We start from the raw sequence: 20,248 nt of genomic DNA on the forward strand, positions 1-20,248 counted from the left end.
ACATACATTCTGGTACATTTGTGTATAAAATATACTAATAATGACATAAATTACATAATTCCATTACAACATGCATCTGAGATGCTACTTTCTATCAATACAATATTCTTCTTTCCTTTCAAAACATTGTAATTTAAAATACCTCAAATAGTTATGGCTGGTTGGCACAGTGGTAGAGCATTGGCTTGGCATGTGGATGTCCTGGGTTTGATTCCCGATCAGGGCACACAGGAGAAGTGCCCATCTACTTCTCCATCCCTCTCCTTCTTGCTTTTCTCTCTCTCTCTCTCTCTCTCTCTCTCTTCCCTTCCTGCAGCCATGGCTCGATTGGAGTGAGTTGTCTCCAGGCGCTGAGGATGGCTCCATGGTCTACACCAGGAGTCCCCAAACTACGGCCCGCAGGCCACATGCGGCCCCCTGAGGCCATTTATCCGGCCCCGCCCCACTTCCGGAAGGGGCACCTCTTTCATTGGTGGTCAGTGAGAGGAGCACAGGATGCATCTGCATCCTGTGCTCCTGCAGTACTGTATGTGGTGGTGCCACAAAGCCCGGCATCGCTCACATGCACTACTACTTCCAGTGATGCAGGACACACACGTCAGGGCTCTGGAAGCACGTCATGTGAAGCACATCACCAGAAGCAGTGTGAAATAACAGCAGAAGTAGGAAGAAAGGCAGAGGACTATAACCATTACTACACAGTACAATGGTTCCCATATTCCCCAAATATACAACAACATAATGGCCCCTATAACTTCCCTTTGCCCAAAAGTCTCCCCTCACATTACTACACACCAGGTTTCCCCTATTATAAGACCCTGTCTTATATTAATTTTACCTCCAAAATACGGGGGCTGTCTTATTTTTAGTTCCCATTGAAATATTGGTCAGTTTGTTGATTTAAATTTACTTGTTCTTTATTTTAAATATTGTATTTGTGTGCATAGGGATTTGTTCATAGTTTCTTTTTATAGTCTGGCCCTCCAACGGTCTGAGGGACAGTGAACTGGCCCCCTGTGTAAAAAGTTTGGGGACCCCTGGTCTACACCTCAGGTGCTAAAAGAGCTTGGTTACTAAACAACAAAGCAACACCCCAGATGAGCAGAGCATAGTCACCCAGTGGGCTTGCTGGGTGGATCCCAGTTAAAGCGCATGTGGGAGCTTGTCTCTCTGCCTCTTCTCCTCTCACTGAATACACACACACACACACACACACACACACACACACACACACCCAGTGTGTCTGTAAAGTCATGGTGCACTTTTGACCGGTCACAGGAAAGCAACAAAAGATGATAGAAATGTGAAATCTGCACCAAATAAAAGGAAAATTCTCCCAGTTTCATACCTATTCAGTGTAGTTTGATGTGGGCTCATGTACAGATTTTTTTAGGACTCCTTAGGTAGCTATCCCGTATAGCCTCTACAGACTCATCACTGACTGATGGCCTACCAGAACGGGGTTTCTCCACCAAACTGCTGGTTTCCTTCAACTGCTTATCCCACTGAGTAATGTTTATTCCTATGTGGTGGCGCTTTGTTATAAACGCGCTGATATTCACATTGCACTTTGGTCACAGATTCGAATTTAGCGAGCCACAGAACACACTGAACTTTCCTCTGTACCGTCCACATCTCCACTGGCATGGCCATGGGCTGCTCCGCTGTATACACGGTGTTACTTCATCATCTGCTCATGCACACATGCTGCCACATCATCCTACAGAAACTGGGAGGGTTTTCCTTTTATTTGGTGCAGATTTCATATTTCTATCGTCTTTTGTTGCTTTCCTGTGACCGGTCAAAAGTGCACCATGACTTTACGGACACACTGTATAAATACCTGAAATATAAGAACATACTAAATACAAAAATGCAAGTATTTGCCATGTTCTTAGCATTTATCAATGTCTAAAACTTTTAATATTAAGACCTCACCCCATTTTTATGGCATGTGCTTATAACCAAAAGTCAGGTTTATTAACAACCAGACAAGTGTGTTATATAACACAGATAACAATGCTCCAGTACTTAATAATAACAAAAAATATGAAATTATACAGACAAATCTTAGTATTTTCATTTCCAGGTACTAGTTCTAGCATTTAATCTAATTGTAGTTTTGGGGGTTATCTTTGTTCGTTTGTTACTATTAATGTAATCTGACATTTTTCTGCCTTCAAAGAGATTTATCTTTTAAATATCAAATAATATAATGGTTTGACATAGAAGTGGAAAGTAGATTTTTTAATTGAATTTACTGAGGTGCCGCTGATTAATGAAATCATACAGGTGTCAACTGCTCACCTCTATAACACATCAACTGCACACTGCATCATGTGTTCACCACCGAAATTTAAGTCTCTTCCCACCACCATTTATTCCACCTTTGCCTTCTTCCACTTCTTCTAACCCTCCTTCTTTCTGGCAGTCGTCATAGTATTGTCTATGATGTGTCATCATCATCATCATCATCATCATCATTATTATTATTTTGTTTAATTCTTTTTAATAAAATAGAGTAAGAGTCTCACATGAAATCAATCAATGTAAGGTTAGTCAATGGGGTCCCTCTGCTCCCAGCTGCTAAACCAGCATAGGTTTTGACACAGCCATTTGATGATTGATGGGTTCATTAACCAGTACTTTGAGTCACAGCATCCGCTTTATTTTATGTACTCAGAACAGTGCAATACAGTAGAAACTTTTTTTGGTGATGGCGTTGTTCTGTGTTGTCCAGTTCAGAAGCCACTGTCTACATATGGCTATCGAGCACTTGAAATGAGGCTAGTGAAACTGAGAAATAAAAATGTTAAGTTTTTAAGTAAACTTAAAAGTTTTCATTGAAGCCTGACGAGGCAGTGGTGCAGTGGGTAGAGTGTTGGACTGGGATGAGGAGGACCCAGGTTCGAAACCCCAAGGTTGCCAGCTTGAGTGCAGGCTCATCTGGCTTCGTGGGCTCACCAGATTAAGTGCGGGTTGCTGGCTTTAGCATGGGATCATAGACATGACCCTATGGCCACTGCTTGACCCCAAAGGTCGTTGGCTTTGTCCAAGGTTGCCGGCTTGAGACCAAGGTCACTGGCTTGAGCAAGGGGTCACTGGTTCTGCTGTAGCTCCCTGGTCAAGGCACATATGATAAAGCAATCAATGAATAACTAAGGTACCGCAACAAAGAATTGATACTTCTCATCTCTTTCCATTCCTGTCTGTATGTCCCTATCTGTCTCTCTCTCTCTGTCTGTCACACATACAAAAAAAGTTTTAATTCAAATGTAAGCCACATTTAGCTAATGACTATCGTACTGAATTGCACAGTTCTAAGCTGGCAGAAGTGATGCTTTTGTAACCTAAGAACACAGTCTAAAGTTTTGTCTTCCAATACCAACTCTGAAAAGAGCCTGTCTCCTGCTATTTCTAGCATACAACATGCCCTGAACTACAACTGAGTGATGAAAAAAATTCCAAATAGGTGAGAAAACATGATTGTGACAAAGCTCTACAATCTGAATCTCAGGGAAAAAAAGCTATCAAAATTGCTAACAAATTATGCAATGTATCATATCCTATAATTTATAACTTGATTTGATAATACAATTTTTAAGGTATCATGTTCACCAAACTTTCTACATGAATTAAAATAATACAACTAACTAATAAAAACCTTCTAATCAATAGTTAATTCTTTGTGTTTCTCAACATTAGTATTAAATCATGCTTTAGAAAAGTGTTCTATGGAAACTTTTTCCTTTTAGTGAAAAACCTTTTTATAAATATTATTATAGTATCATGTTCATTTCACTAAATTTACTTTTCTTTTTATACTTACACATTCACTACTGTGATTATTATTATTTTTTTTGTATTTTTCTGAAGTGAGAAGCGAGGGGAGCCAAACAGTCTGGCATGCCCACCATGGGGCGATGCTTGACCCATCTGGGGATTTGCTCCACAGCAACTGGAGCTATTCTAGTGCCTGAGGCAGAGACCGTGCAGCCATCCTCAGCTCCCAGGCCAACTTTACTCCAGTGGAGCCTTGGCTGTGGAAGGGGAAGAGAGAGATAGAGAGGAAGGAGAGGGGGAAGAGTGGAGAAGCAGATGGGCGCTTCTCCTGTGTTCCCTGGATGGGAATAAAACCTGGGACTTCCAAATGCCAGGCGGACGCTCTACTGCTGAGCCAACCTGCCAGGGCTACTACTGTGATTATTTGATTAAAACCTGCCTCTTCTACCAGACTCTAGGCTTTGTATAACTAGAAACATGACTTCTAACTCACCTGAAATGGCATTTAATAACATGATCAATGAAGTACTGAATCTGTGAGCAAAGCTTATTCACACTTCATGGGAGAAAGATTCAATATATCTTGTCTTCTAGTATGTAAAATACTCTGAATGTCCTCCAGCGGTTCTTTTCAATAATATGTGTTGTCAGTTAACTATGTTTTCATTTGTGTCACTTCCCCCCATTACTTGATATAATGGGTAAACCAACCCTTTTCAAAATCATTAATAATTAATGAGAAGCTTAAGGAATTTAACTTAGATTGATTGAAAAGAGTAAAAATGAATAGTGAATTTGGAAAACTGAATGACTATTACACATTAGTTTTATGAAAATTGACCAAACAATTAGCTTCAGAACTTTGAAGTTTAGTAATCATTTCCTGGTGTTGTAATTCTGGTGACCTTAATCTACCTATTCAGCCAAGTTTTAATATTTTTGAACCTCCCCTTCAGTCATTTATACTTCCTTGTTTTATCTTATTACATAGTATTTTATCATTTAAAAATTTAAAATACGAATACAGTTCTTTCCAAATGAGAAAGTTTCTAAAATCTTTTGGAGTTACTTCATGTATTTTTGTGGCCAAAATTTCTCATTTTTATTTTTGTTCTTATAATTTTCTTTCTAATCCTCTCAGTGGCTAAATATGCCTAAATATAGTTTAAATCAATAAAATCAATATTAGCCATGATTATTCAACATTTCAGGGTTAAAATTTTATAAATATTTAAAAATGAGACAAAACTGGACTACTTGCATTAATATCTAAAATAATTTCTTTTCAAGTGCTGGTTGCTAGTAATCTCTTGAAATAAGCATTGCTGCAAATTTCTATTCATATACTTCTCAACTATCTCAAAGGCATTATTCAATAAACTTTTAATGAATCCCTACTATACCAAGCCCTGTATTGATCACAATGAATAAAGAGATTAGTAGGAAACAATTCTTTATAAGTTCATAACACAGTAAGAAATACGGAACAACCCAGTATCAATTTTGCCATTATTTGATAGTAACTGGGAAATTGTTTGGACAATAAATTACCTAATAAAAAGACTATATTCCCATCCTTACTTCTAGCTAAGTGTGGCCATATGATTTTTTTATCCCAATGACAGGTATGCAAAATATCTTGTAGAAGTATCTTACGCTCTATAAAGAGAAGTGGAACATAAGTTGTTTTTTTTTTTACCATAAGCATTGTCTCTTTTCTTGTACCCTGGAAATATAGTCATAAATAGTAGAGCTCCAGCTGGCTTCTTGTGTCAACAGGTGGCTTTAAGGATGGAAACTATACTGAAGTCAGAATAAAAAGTACAAGGAAACCTTGATGCATTACTGGAGACTTTTGAAGCCAACACATAACCATAAACTTTGAGCTTGAGAACACTTTTTAATTCCGTATTTATTACCTTGTCTTATGCATGCAAATCAAGATAAAATGAACTGGTATATGTTAGCAAATAGTAGCTATGTAAATTATTATAGCTGTGTAAACAAAATGTTGTGGAGAGAGTGATTATATCAGCTTGGTAAGGTCAGAGTGAATACTCACAAGCAAGCCTTCTGAATTGTCTTGATGGTTAAGTAGGAGCTAACCAGATAGAGAAGAGAAGAAAGTTCATTACAAACAGAAAAAAGACCACACGGTAAAACACAGAGTATTATTGTTCCTTTTATTACCTTTCAGTTGTTTAGTAAAGTTTGTATAGCTAAGTTAGAAGATCAGATCATCAAAGACCATGCACATTAATTCATTTTACCCATAGACTATGAAGAATTTTAAATCAGAAGAGTGATGCGATTAGTTTGGGGATTTACAAAGATGAATTAGAGGTATGTTAAGCCAAATACTAGGATAATAGAAATAGTTAGAAAACTAGTTAGGGTAAAATACTAGGGCAGTATACTAGGAGATATCATAACATATAATTTAATATATTACCTATGGAGATAAGTTGAAGTGAAAATATAAATTAATAAATTACTTGCTTTGGAGGTTGTCAGGTATAAGAAATTGAGAAATAAATTTTAATATTCATCTTTTTTATTTCTATATACTATCAATAAACAATTGGAAAATTTTAAAATGTTACTATTTACAATAGCATAAAATATCCAAAAAATTGTAATAAAAATATATAAGATAATAGTTTATTGACAGAAATTAAAGACATAAAGAGATGGGCTATAGTATATTTATAGTTTGATGAAGCTATTGAAAAAATGTCAGTTTTCTCTGGATTGACTTACAGGTTTACTACAATTGTAATAAAAACCCCAATACCTCTTTTAAAAATTAATTCTAAAAACTATTCAATATAATTTAAAGATTTACTCTATTAGACATCAAGATTTCTTATAAAGCAACAATAATTAAAATATCAAGTTATTCACATAAGGTGAGAAAAATAAGTCAGAATAGAAATAAAAGAGGACAGGTTTTTAAAAAGGATCATACACATTGATACACAGTTATCACAAATAAGTCACCACAGTATGGTAGAGGAAATAATGGGCTTTTCAAAACTGGCGCTAGATAGATGTTTAAGAAAACGAATCTTTTAGTATATGTGCTGCCAAAGTGAGTATAAGAAAAGTGAATCTTGATTCCTACCCTTATACCATATAAAGAAATGAAAAGTAAAGAAAAAGCTTCTGGGATATAATATAGGAAATTATCTTCACAAATGTGGAGTAGTGAAAGATTTCTTAAAAATAGTACAAATAGTACTAATAATTAACTACAAAAATAAAAACTGATGAATTGGGTTACATTAAAATTGAGAACTATATTCATCAAAAGAGTAAAGAGCAAACCATGGAGGGGAGAAAGATATTTACAATATAAAATGCATAGAGTCCACAAAGGGCTCATATACAAAATGTATAAATAACTCTACAAATAATAATAAAAATGAAAACAATGAAATTGGCAAAAGATATAAGAGGTCATATTCCAAAAGTATTCAATAAACCTATAAAAATATTCTAAGCAAAATGACAATGTTGGTAAAAATCTGGAACAATGGAAACTCTCAAACTGCTGTTTAGAGTGTAAACAGATAAAATAATTTTAGAAAATGGCAGTATCTAGTAAGTTGGTCATATGCTTATCCTATGATCTAGACGCTCCAGGTATATGTATATTTTCAAAGAAAATATGTACAAATGTGCAGCATAAAACATATACAGTATTATCACACTATTTCTGTAAGAGCCCCAAACTCAAAATAAACTAGATGTTCAATTTAAGTGGAATAGATTTTAACAAATGCCAATTAATACAATAGAATAAATCAATATAATCAATGAGAATAAGTATGTTGTTGCTACACACATCACAATTACATTGCAAACATAATGTTGAGTCAAAAAGTCAGAGAATACCTCTTATATGACTGCATTTATACACATTTCAAAAACAGCCTAAACAAATTTATGCTGTGAGAAATTAGAATAGTGCTTACAATTAGGTCAAAGTAGTGACCACAAGAAGACCAAAAAAAAAAAAAAAGTCATCTAAACTTGTGGTAGTATCCTTTCTTTTTTTTGTGTGAGAGAGAGAGAGAGAGAGAGGGAGGGAGGGAGATAGGGACAGAAAGACAAGAAGGGAGAGAGACAAGAAGCATCAAGTTTTTGTTGTGGCACCTTAGTTGTTCATTGATTGCTTTCTCATATGTGCCTTGACCCGGGGTGGGGGTGCTACAGCAGAGCCAGTGACCCCTTGGTCAATCCAGCAACCTTGGGCTCAAGCTGGTCAGCTGTGCTCAAACCAAATGAGCTCACGCTTAAGCTGGCATTCTGGGTCTTGAACCTGGATCTTCTGCCTCTCAGTCTAACGCTCTGTCTACTGTGTCACCTCCTGGTTAGGCTAAAGTTGTGGTAGTATTCTATTTTTAGTCTGTGGTCTGGTTAAATAAGTTTATTCACATTGTGAAAGTTCTTTGAACTTTATACTTATGGTCTTTATTAAAGAAACTAATTCCACTTTATTTGAGGTCTCTGAAATAAATGTTTCTCTGAGGTAAAACTGAGTTGGCAACAAATATATAATGTAACTAAGACAAAACAACTTAAGAATTAATATGGGACAAATAATTTTAAATTGCTTTGGATTCTTAGGTGCATTATTGTCCTTTTTTCCTTAAATTTGCTAGACTCAGGAGTACCACATTGTTGAACACTATAGTAATACTGTTTTATTTCTTTCACTACATAAGCATAAAAAACACTGTTTAATATATAGCTATTGAATATTGCAATGGCCTTTTCCAAAGTAGCATTGGATTAGTATTCCACTCATACTTTATCACTTTTTTAATTTCAAAAATAAGGTTGGGGGAATAACAAGTACTAATTCTCTTAAAATAGGGCCATACTATTTTCAAAACTGAGTAATTAAATAAGTACAACATTTATGGTCTTGTGTGTATGTTGTATTGACTACATTTTATGTTAAATAGAAACATTTCTAGAAGTATTAAATTCCAAATCCTCTTATGAATCCTAGTGGTTAACACTTTTCCTATTCATGTTCTTTTTTATAGAATTGCTTTGTTATTAGTGCTTTTACTTCTTTGCTTCAGAAGAACTCTTATTATGCATTAAGTCACCAAAACAAAATCATTAATCAATACTGAGAGTGGGAGGTGCGGTGAGCAGCTAATTATATTCTGCATCAAATAGCCTCTGAGCTATTACAATGACTGACATTTATTCATCTGTACTAGTAGACACAAACAAAGACCCTACCAGGCTATACCTTGTAGAAAATAACTATAAAACCAGACCATATAAAAGCAACTCTCTGAAGATATAACTATCTAAAGGAGAGTGCACAGAAATAAACATACTATGCTGAGAAGTGCATGCTCATAGAAAAGCTGGGAGTCTAAATTTAGTTTTTTTCTCTATGGCCTTTAGTCCAGTGCTAAGTACAGTCTATGTGGTGAGCAGAGCTGTAGTGGGGCACACATGGAAACACCAATGATCTTTACAGTTGGGTAATCAGAAATCTGAAGCTTGGAAACTGTGAAGCTGAAGAAAGTAGGAGAATCCCAGAAGAGAATGAGTCAAACCATAAATTCCTAAGTTCTGCTTACCTCAGCCCTTCGATCCCTGAATTATGCATGTGTGGGACAGAGGCTAAGTAGTTGCACTAAGTAAAAATATCCAAACAGAAGGGAATTACTGTTCAAGAAACAGAGTAGGCAGTTGAAGGCAAATCAAGAATAGAGGGGTGGGAAAAAGTAGGTTAATAATAGTAAGAAGAAATATAATAATTAATAAATAAATAATAATACAAAGATAAACTCTGTTTCATATACCTACACTATAAATTTATTTTTCCCACCCTTATGTTTCCCAGCTGAAAGAAACTACACATTAATGAATAACAACAAAACTTAAAATCTCTAAAATTGAACACTGACAATGCCAAATTATCCAACATAAGCAAAACTCAAAGGAAAAAGAGAAAAACACCTCAAGAAAAGAAAAAAATGGATTTAAGGTCAATCTTAACATGAAACAGATGGAACGTTTAAAAAATTTAAAATGGCTTTTATACTTATCATTAATAAACCCAAAACTAAAGATGTTTAAAACAAATCAAAATACCTGAACTGAAAAATTTAAAACTAAAACATATATTTTCTTAAATTAAAAAAAAAAATCTTTGGTTGGACAAAACAGCTAAAACCATGCCAAACTAATGAGTACGTTAACTTGAAAAAAAACAATAACACACCGAGGTTGCAGGTTCAATCCCTTGTCAGAGCACATGCAAGGAGAAACCAATGAATGCGTAAGTAAGTGGAACAACCAATCAATGTTTCTCTCTTTGTCTCTCCCTTATTCTCTCTCCAAAATCAGTTAATTAGAAAAAAATTAAAAGAGTTAAAGGATCTTGTTTCAGAAGTCAGCAAACTATAGTTTGTGGGCCAAATCAGCCTGTAGGCTATAAATGATTTTTACATTTTTAAAGTATTGTTTAAGGAAAAGAAAAAAAACGCACCCATGTTCACAGTAGTATTATTCACAATAAGCCAAAAGGTGGAAGCAATCCAAGTGTCCATGAATGGATGAATGGATAAACAAAATGTAATGTAAGCATTCAACAAAATGTAATTCAACCTTAAAAAGGAAAAAAATTCTGATAAATGCTAAATTCAATATGGATGAAGCTGAAAGACATCATGCTAAGTGAAAAGCAAATACTGTATGATTCCACTTAAAGGCATCACCTAGAGTAGTGAATTTTACAGAGACAAAAAGTAAAGTAGCAGTTGCTAAAGGCTGGGAAAGGGGGAATGTATGCATTTTAAAGTGGCTCCATCTATTTTTTTATATTACTTTTGAGGACTAAAATATGTATTAATTTTCTATTGCACTCATAACAAATTACTGCAAATTTTTTGGCTTTATATAACACAAATTTATTATCTTAGAGTTCTCTGTAGGTCAGAAATATGGCAGAGGGCCCAATGAACTAAAATCAAGATGTCAACAAAGTGCATTTTTTCCTGCATCTTTAGGAAAGAATCTCTTTACTGATCATTTGAGTTGGTGGTAGAAATCAGTTCCTTGAGGTTGTAAGATTAAGGCCCCTGTTTTTTTTTCTGGCTGCAAACAGAGCTGTGCCCAGAACTAGATGCTACCAGCTTTTGGATCTTTTTCATCTTCAAACCCAATAATAGTGAGTTGTTATTCTCATGTTACACCTCCCTGAACTTTCCACTACGGTTACATCTCTCTCTTATCACATTTGAGATAAGATCTGCTTTAAAGATCTATGAAATTAGAATGGGCCTACATAAATAATCCAGGATGATCACCCATTTTCAATGTCATTCATGTTAATCACATCTTCAAGTCCTTTTTGCTATGCAATGTAACATATTCATAGGTTCTGAGGATTGGGAAATGGGTATTTTTAGGAACCATTTCTCTGCCTACTGCAGCAAACATTTCAATGATTACATTAATCAATACCCCAATTAAGACAGCTATCTGAATAAATATAAGACCCAACTATATACTGACTTCATGAGACACAGTTTAAATATAAAAACAAAGATATTTTGAATGTAAAGGAGACAAAAAAGATAAAGGATGCAAACATTAAGAATAAGAAGACTGGGTAGCTATATTAATGTCAGATAAAATAGATTTCAAACAAAATATTACCAGAGATAAAGAGAAATCCTTCATAAAGATAAAATGACCCAGGCTGACCAGGCGGTGGTGCAGTGGATAGAGCGTTGGACTGGGATGCAGAGGACCCAGGTTTGAGACCCTGAGGTCGCCAGCTTGAGTGTGGGTTCATCTGGTTTGAGCAAAGCTCACCAGATTGGACCCAAGGTTGCTGGCTTGAGCAAGGGGTTATTCGGTCTGCTGAAGGCCCGCAGTCAAGGCACATATGAGAAAGCAATCAATGAACAACTAGGTTGTCGCAATGAAAAACTGATGATTGATGCTTCTCATCTCTCTCCGTTCCTGTCTGTCTGTCCCTATCTATCCCTCTCTCTGAATCTCTCTCTGTCCCTGTAAAAAAAAAAAGATAAAATAATCCATTCATCAGAAAATATAGAACTTTAAATTATATGAAGGAAAAATTTATATAATTAATAAATAGACAATTACACAATTGCCACTGGAGATTTTAAAACCCCTCTCTCAGCATATGAATGGACAAGAAGAAAAAAGTCAATATAGGAATAGAGGATCTGAACAGTACAATCAACCGTCTTGACTTAATGAATATTTAATAAATCAGACAACTGCAGAATGCACATTATTTTTAAGTGTAATGATACTTCTAGAAGATTAGTCCATATCCTGGGCTATAAAACAGTCACAATAAATTTTAAAAACATCTGTAAGATTTTTTCTTTTTTTCTTTTCCAAGTGAGAGGAGGGGAGATAGAGAGACAAACTCCCACATAGACCTGACAAGGATCCATATAGCAATCCCCACCTGGGACCGATGCTCTGCCCATCTGGGGTCATGCTTGCAATGGAGCTATTTTTTTGTGACTGAGGTGAATGCTCCACAGAGCCATCCTCAGAACCCTGGCTAATACACTCAAACCAATCAAACCATGGTTTTAGGAAAGGAAGCAAGAAAGGGAAGGGGGAGGGGAGAAGGAGATGGTCACTTCTCCTGTGTGCTCTGACCGGAGAATGAACCTGGGACATTCACATGCCAGGACAATGCTCTGCCATTGAGCCAACCAGCCAGGGCTAGTAAGATTATTTTTTTTAAATGTAATGAAGGGAACTATGAAAAAGCAATGGCATATAGGTCATCCAAGAGAACTACCACCATCTTCTTTTCAATTATAGTAAATTTTTTGTATGTGTGTTTCCACATGAAGCAGTGCATATTTTAGCAACAAGAATTTTACAGTGAAGAAAACTAAAGATGGAATATGTAGGTGGAGGCAAAGGAAACAAAGTAATTAACCAGAAACTGGGTAATTTTGAATATGTAGCTTTACTTCTCTATGTCAAATATTGAAAACAATAAACTCTTCAATGTTTTCTAAATGCTTTAAAAAATGCCTTAGAATGTCTCTGTTTTTAGCTATAATCACTCAAATAAAATTTTGACTTCTTAAGTGCTACCCCCAGTTAGGATCTCTCTACATCTTTAAATTCTTAGAAACTGTAGACAAGTCCTGCTGGGGGTGAGGACAATGGAGCTGCAAAGACCTGATTCCAGGAACCAGGTTCAGTGACACAGATCCACTTTATTCAGGAAGTAAAGTAGCTTATATACATGGGTTCAGCCTATAGGGTGTTACAGTGTGTCCTTCATAGCCAATGGCTGAAAAGATCAGGGAGCTGCGTGGTTGGCGCTAAGTCACTTCCTTATAGCAGGTGAGCTTCCTTCCTGGGTATGCCCAGGAGGCTTCTGGGAGCTGGAGTATTCTCACAGCATTGCATCAGCCATAGCTGCTAGGAATGCACGCTGCACTCCACCCACATCTCCCCCTTCTCTTTTAATTAAGGCCAATTGGACTTGATGAATGACAGCTTGCTATTGTTGTAGCTTCTGAATTCTACGCATTATGCAATGGAACCCTAGTAGAACTAAAACAACTATAATACCTATTATACTATATGCTAATAGATTAGCTGGATTAAACAATGAGGCAAGCTTCTGTAATGTTTGACTAGTTAGGAAATAGAACAGGGGTCTTAAACAGGGGATTTCTCCTAGGGGTCAGGATGTCATTTCCCTCCCATTGTGTTAATAGAGACCTTGTAGGTGCCATTAAACACAGTTCCATTTTGATTGTAAAAAACGGACGTAGGTCCATGCACGCCCCCTTCCCACAAAGGTCCCAGCATCCAAACACAAAGTGGATGGCTTTCCGTGGGTTGTGTACTGCATATGGTTGGAAGGCACATTACACAAATTATAGCAACATGACAAATCATACAATTTCAACAATTACAAAGGTACATTTCACCAGTCTCTGAGTACTTTGCCAAAAGCACAAAATGTCCTCGGCCTTCTTTCTAGCCATGGGAAAAGCTTCCCGGAGCAGGGGAAGGGCCTCCAGCAAAGCTGTCCCCCACCCCCATCAGGGTGTTTCACATTGTTCAAAATCCATAAGTCCATCCAACAAAGGAGCCAGTGTTCACTCAGGTCGTAGTCAGGAAATCAGTCTACAAACATTAGGCCTCAGCCACCCCCCTCATCCCTGCCATCCTGGCAGGTCTTACACTGTCCCAAAGAGGAGCACGTGGCAATGGCAGTCAGCATTTCCATCTCTGCTCTGGAGAGCATGATGGCATTCACCCCTATGTCCCAAAATGCCAGTGAACCCACCAGTGGCTTAGCAGGCACTCCCTGCCATTCCAGCAGCCACTCGGCGATGCAAGCCTGGCTTCTGTTCATCCTCCCGCCGCAACTGCCACCATTTACCTTCTGGAGTCTGAAAATCGCAACTCTGGCCCAATTCCCCTTATCCTCCAAAGATGAACTGAAAACACCAGCTCGTGCTGCCGTGCTTGAGCCCCAGGCTGCTACCACCTGTGTCTGGGAGTCAGCAGTTACTATAGCACACATAAGCAAGAACAGAGCACCAGGGCCTGGGGGCCCATCAGGGGCAATTCTCTGGGCCTGCCCCACCAAAGCCTCCACATGCCCCCAGGTGATGGGGCACTCCTGAAGGCTGTGAGGTCTTCTTCTGGAGCGCTGAGACCTCCTCCCCTCAGGTCTAGTCATTGTGGAGAAGGCCAGGGCTGTGGCTTTGGGCGGGTGAAGACTGAACCACTTACTGGGTGTCCAAGAAACCCTGTTAAGCAGGTTGGGGGGTTCCTGGGATCCAAATTGGCCGAAAAACACAAGCATAGCCTCTCCCTTGCATTAGAAGAGGGTGTGATCCCTGCCACTGTGCCATGGCTGGGTCCTTCCAGCGTCATTTCAGAGAGAGGGGCAGGGGAGAGAGAGAGCGAGAGATACAGAAAAATAGACAAGATTGACAGAAAGAAAAAAGATACATGAGGGCATATAGGCTGGCCCATGGGTCTGTAGCAGGAACACGTGTTGGAGAAAATGGCGTCTGAGAGGCTGGGGTGGGGCACTGAGCCTGGCAGGGAATGCGGGAGTAGTGACTTCTGCTTTTTCCAGTGGCAGAGCTGATGGCGCAGTTAGCCATTTGAATGGTTTTGTTTCTGTGTGCTCAGCCGCGATTTTGTCAAACTCGGAGGCTAAACTACTTTCCTCCTTTGTGGAGGGGGGTGAATAGGGAGGTAGGGGCTCCTCAGAGAGAGAGAGAGGCAGCCTGTAATATCTTTGGCACCGGCGGAGGGTCCCCAGGAGGAGCACCGGCCAAGTAGGCGCGTACTGCCAATAAGGCAGGAGTGAGGCCGAGAGGGAATGTTTGCCCCCATGCACCTCAGCTGAACAAATGCATCAGAGAGCTCGGGCCCAAGTATCTGGGTCCCAGAGAGGCACGTCCTCAGTCCAGGGATTGAGACCAGAGAGGATCTCCCAGTAAGTACAGGGATCCTTTTCACAAACTTCAACTCGCCTACTCTGCAATAGGGAGTGCAGGGCTCGAGCCTGCGGGGCTCAAGAGTGGGGGAGAAGGTTTCCCATGGCGGAGGGTCACTCCCTGTCCCTTGGATGCTGGTTAGGTCTCTGCCCGATGTTGGGTGCCAGTTGTGGACAAGTCCTGCCAGGGTGAGGACGATGGAGATGCAAAGACCTGACTCCAGGGACCAGGTTCAGTGACGCAGATCCACTGTATTCAGGAAGTAAGCTAGCTTATATGCATGGGTTCAGCCAATAGGATATTACAGTGTGTCCTTCATAGCTAATGGCTGAAAAGATCAGGGAGCTGCGTGGTTGGTGCTAAGTCACTTCCTTACAGCGGGCAAGCTTCCTTCCTGGTTATGCCCAGGAGGCTTCTGGGAACTGGAGCATTCTCACAGCATTGCATCAGCCATAGCTGCTAGGAATGTGCTCGGCACTCCACCCACAGAAAGTGCATCCAAATGCCATCCATAAATCTTAGATCAAGCTCTCTATATTCTCTTCTTTATTATTTATTTATTTTGAGAGCGGTAGGGATAGAGACAGAACATTGAGCTGTTCTTTCATGTGTCCTGACCAGGGAATTGAACCAGCAACCTGCACGCTCTGGGATGATGCTTCAAACAGTCGAGCTATGTAGCCAAGGGTTCAATTTTTTTTTTAAGAGATAGAAGAAAGGAGAGATAGAGGAAGGAGAAGGGAAACATTAATTTGTTGTGTCATTCAGTCGTACATTCATTGGTTGCTTTCCATGTATGCTCTGACTGGGGATCAAACCCACAATCTTGTTGTTTTAGGAGGATGCTCTTAACCAATTGAGCTAACATGCTTGGGCCTGTATTCTCATTAATTTGTAGTCAATTGAAAAGTTTATTTCGAATAGAAAAAGTTTTTTTTTAATGTGTATGTTTCTCAGTAATTAAACATCTCATTGAAAACCAGTAGCTTAAAATAAGGTAATCTAGGTAAGAACATTTTGTGGAAATAAAATCATTGTTTAATCTATTAATAGAATAGCAATATGCCATGAAAACCTTCATTTTATTGTAAAAATTCAATTCTAATCCTGACTTCTCTATAATTTTAACCTAATATAATGAAGAATTAATAATTTCCCTTTAAAAAAAGAAGAACATATTACTTTTCTAAACACACACGTACATATGAAGTCGTCCCTCACCATATTGCGGTTCACTTTTCACAGTCTCACTGTATCAGGGATGTGAAAATTGTATATATCTAATTCTGTATTGCGGATTTTTCTCTATTTGGTAGAATTCTGCAGTATATAGGTGTTGGTCAAATAAGTTTTTAAAATATGATTTTTATGTTTGCTCACTTATAGTTTGCTTTGAGGGGTAGGCAGCACAAGGTATATGTGATCTGTGAAATTGCAAATTACCTTCTTGCTTGAGAAGGGTCACTGTTTTGCTAATATTTTCTGTAGGAGAGGTTTCCATGCCAGAAAGTTTTGAAAAGAGAGAAGAGAAGGAGAAGAGGCAGAAAGAAGCCATGTTTGTAGAGTGAGAGGGAGATGATGCAGAATGCTAAAGAAGAAGCCATGTTGTCAGGGAAAGAGAAGGTGTACTGATGGCGAACCAGAAGTGAGGGGCTTTGCAAGCTCTTCTGAGACTGGTTGGTTCTTTGATTTTTTTTAAAAAAGATAGAAGAAAGGAGAAACTGAAGAAGATTCTCCTGGTTGTGGAACTGGAGAATGTGTCAGTGGCTTTGGGAGCCCTCTGTGTTTGCTCACTGGAATGGCCCACCATTTTTTGGCTCCACTGTTCTTTTTTTTAAAAGTATTTGTGACTTTAAAAAAAGTTTTATTTATTAATTTTAGAGAGGAGAGAGAGAAGGGTGGGGAAGGAGCAGAAAGCATCAACTCCCATATGTACCTTGACCAGGTAAGCCCAGGGATTTGAACCGGTGATCTCAGCATTCCAGGCCGAGGCTTTACCCACTGTGCCACCAGAGGTCAGGCGGCTCCACTGTTTCTTTACCATCTGCCCAAACTCAGTAAGAATGGCTGCAACTACTGGCCCTACAATAGGTATTTTAATATATTTATTATTTTAATTATTTTTGCAGTAAAATAAGCATTTCTAGAATAAAAAATTGGAAACAATATAAAATATATAGAAATATTAATAAAAACTATTAAAATATTAAATCAAAATAAAATACATAGTGCACAGCAGATGAGTAGACAGACTTGCATGTATGGAAAACGCAGTTGTGGCCGCTTCTGCCTGAGCTATTTTGCCCACATGAGATCGTATGCGGCACACTTGTGGCGACGGATGGGAGGTGACCAGCTAGAGCACTGTGTTCTGTAAATATAAATAAAATAAATAGAAGATTGTTACTTCGCGGATTTTTGCCTCTCGCGGGGGGTTCTGGAACCTAACCCTCGCAATAGATGAGGGACCACTGTATTATATATTTTACATATATAATAATTTTACATATATAATTATACATTGTACAATTTAATGATGTGGAGTAGTAATTTAATATTATACTTACTCAATACTATCCTTCAGCGTTCAGGTTGGGGTTCTCTTCCTTTAGAAATCCTTCTGTCCCTGGCTGGTTGGCTCAGTGGATGGAGTCTTGGCCTGATGTGTGGATGTCCTGGGTCCCATCCCGGTCAGGGAACACATAAGAAGCTGCCATCTACTTCTCCTCCCCTCTATCTCTTCCTTCTTCGTCTCTTCCTCTCTTGCAGCCAGTGGCTCAACTGGTTTGAGTATCAGCCCTAGGCACTGAGGATAGCTCAGTTGATTCGAACATTGGCCCCACACAGGGGTTGCCAGGTGGATCCCGGTCAGGTGCATGGGGGAATCTGTCTCTCTATCTCTCCTTCTCTCCCCTAAAAAAAAAATATATATATATATATATATATATATATGAAATCCTTCTTACCCTGACCCATTGTTATGGTTAATTTTATATGTCAGTTCGGGCCATGCAGTGCCCAGACTTTTCCAGGATCTCCTGGGTTCCAGCTTGCCAGATGCAGATCTTTTGACCCCTCAACCTCTATAACTGTGTAAGCCAATTCCTTGTTAATTCTCTCTCTCTTCTATTCTCTGTCTTCTCTTCTCTCTGTCTCATATGTATTTGTATCTATCTATCTATCTATCTATCTATCTATCTATCTATCTATCTATCTATCTATCTATCATCTATTTATCTATCATCTATGTATCATCAATCATCTATCTATCTATCAATCATCTATCTATCCATCCATCTACCCATCCATCTAATTTCTATTGGCTCTGTTTTTTTTGGAGAACCCTGACTAATATATACCTACTCTTTCTAGATAGCTTTATCTATACACTTATGGTATGATCTTAGCTTCCTCCCTATCTTTCTATAGATTATATCACTCTACATTAAATTGTATCTCAGATTTAAGTTTTGAGAAAGCAGGAATAAGGCCTTTTTTTATATCCTTAATGTAGCCCTTAGTTTGGTGCCTGACCTAGTATATAATAAATAATAAGTGATGAATAAATGAAAAAAATAGATCAAGTTTCCACCCAGAGTAATATCTAGATTGCTTTCATCATGTAAGCTATTTCTTTATGTATTTTACCTATAACTGGCCCATAGATAAATTAAACTCAGGTATACATTAATGAATTTGATTTTTAGGGCATTTAACATTTTAGTCTATGCAGCAATTTATTGTTTCCTGTTTGCCTATTCAGTTTATAAATTTCTGAAAAAAATGAATTTTAATACATATTACTCCTAAAAATAACTAAACATTCCAATGGATTCAGGTGTTGCCATTTCCAGTTTGGTATTAAAGCAATCAGCACCTGAGTATGGAAAACATGCATCATGTGAAAGGGAACTGCTCCTCCTTCCATTGTACTCAGCCACTTGTTCAACATGAGGCAATCATATTCCCAAAATATTAAATGCAGAGATGGTTATAGGTCAATAATTACTATGGTTGAAAATTTGTGATCTTAAAATAATTCCAATTATATCTCTTTCACCATTGTATTCACTGCCCTAGTGGAAATAATGAAACTTAACTTAAGACATCAAGATATTTTCCTGTATTGGGGTATGTGTATTAAAAATAGAATGTAAATTTTAAAAAGTAGGTCAACAATAATTAAAATTACTGTCTTCTTCCTGTAATATTTTTTAAACAACACTTAAAGCAAAATGCTAGATTTTGTACACATCAGTGGAAAATACAAAGCAAGAAATAGAAGAGTACAGAGACCACTATTGATTCCTTTTTTTTTCACACAAAAAGAGCTATTTTCTTTGGTATTGGCTTTAAAAAAGTGTTTTTCCCTTTCCTCTCCCCTTCAATAAAGAAGCCAATAATTCTTTGTGTGTGAGCTGAAGCTGCGAGGAATTATTGAAAAAGAACTAAAAACAAACAAACAAAAAAGCATTATCCTAGGAGAGAGAACACATTTCAGTCAGACTTACCTACACTCTTGGATTTAGACACATGCATCTTCTAGTGTGTGCTGAATCAAGGACAGTGAATACAAACCTATGTTGATGGTACCTTTCACCCAAACACATTATGAAAATTCCTTTTCTATAGAAATCTCCCAGTGTTCCATTAATTTTATTCTCTATAGTTTTGCATCAGAAATACCTAGTTTAAACTAACACACAGTGCCATTTTAGTAAGCCTTTGGAGAGTCACTCATTTAAGTACACTTTATAGCAAGGGGAGCAACTTGGCATCCATTATATTAGCATACTCACCCATGTAAACAATGACATATTCCTGTCAAAAGTTGATATTTATGATTCTAAATTTTAAAATAAAATTGTCTTTTTTCTTTTTGCCAAAGACTAATAGTGTCTCCAATGTGCATATGAAAGTATCATTGAGGCATTTAAAAAAAA

This window comes from Saccopteryx leptura, chromosome 8 (genome assembly GCF_036850995.1).
Source record: "Saccopteryx leptura isolate mSacLep1 chromosome 8, mSacLep1_pri_phased_curated, whole genome shotgun sequence".
NCBI classification, from domain to species: Eukaryota; Metazoa; Chordata; class Mammalia; order Chiroptera; family Emballonuridae; genus Saccopteryx; species Saccopteryx leptura.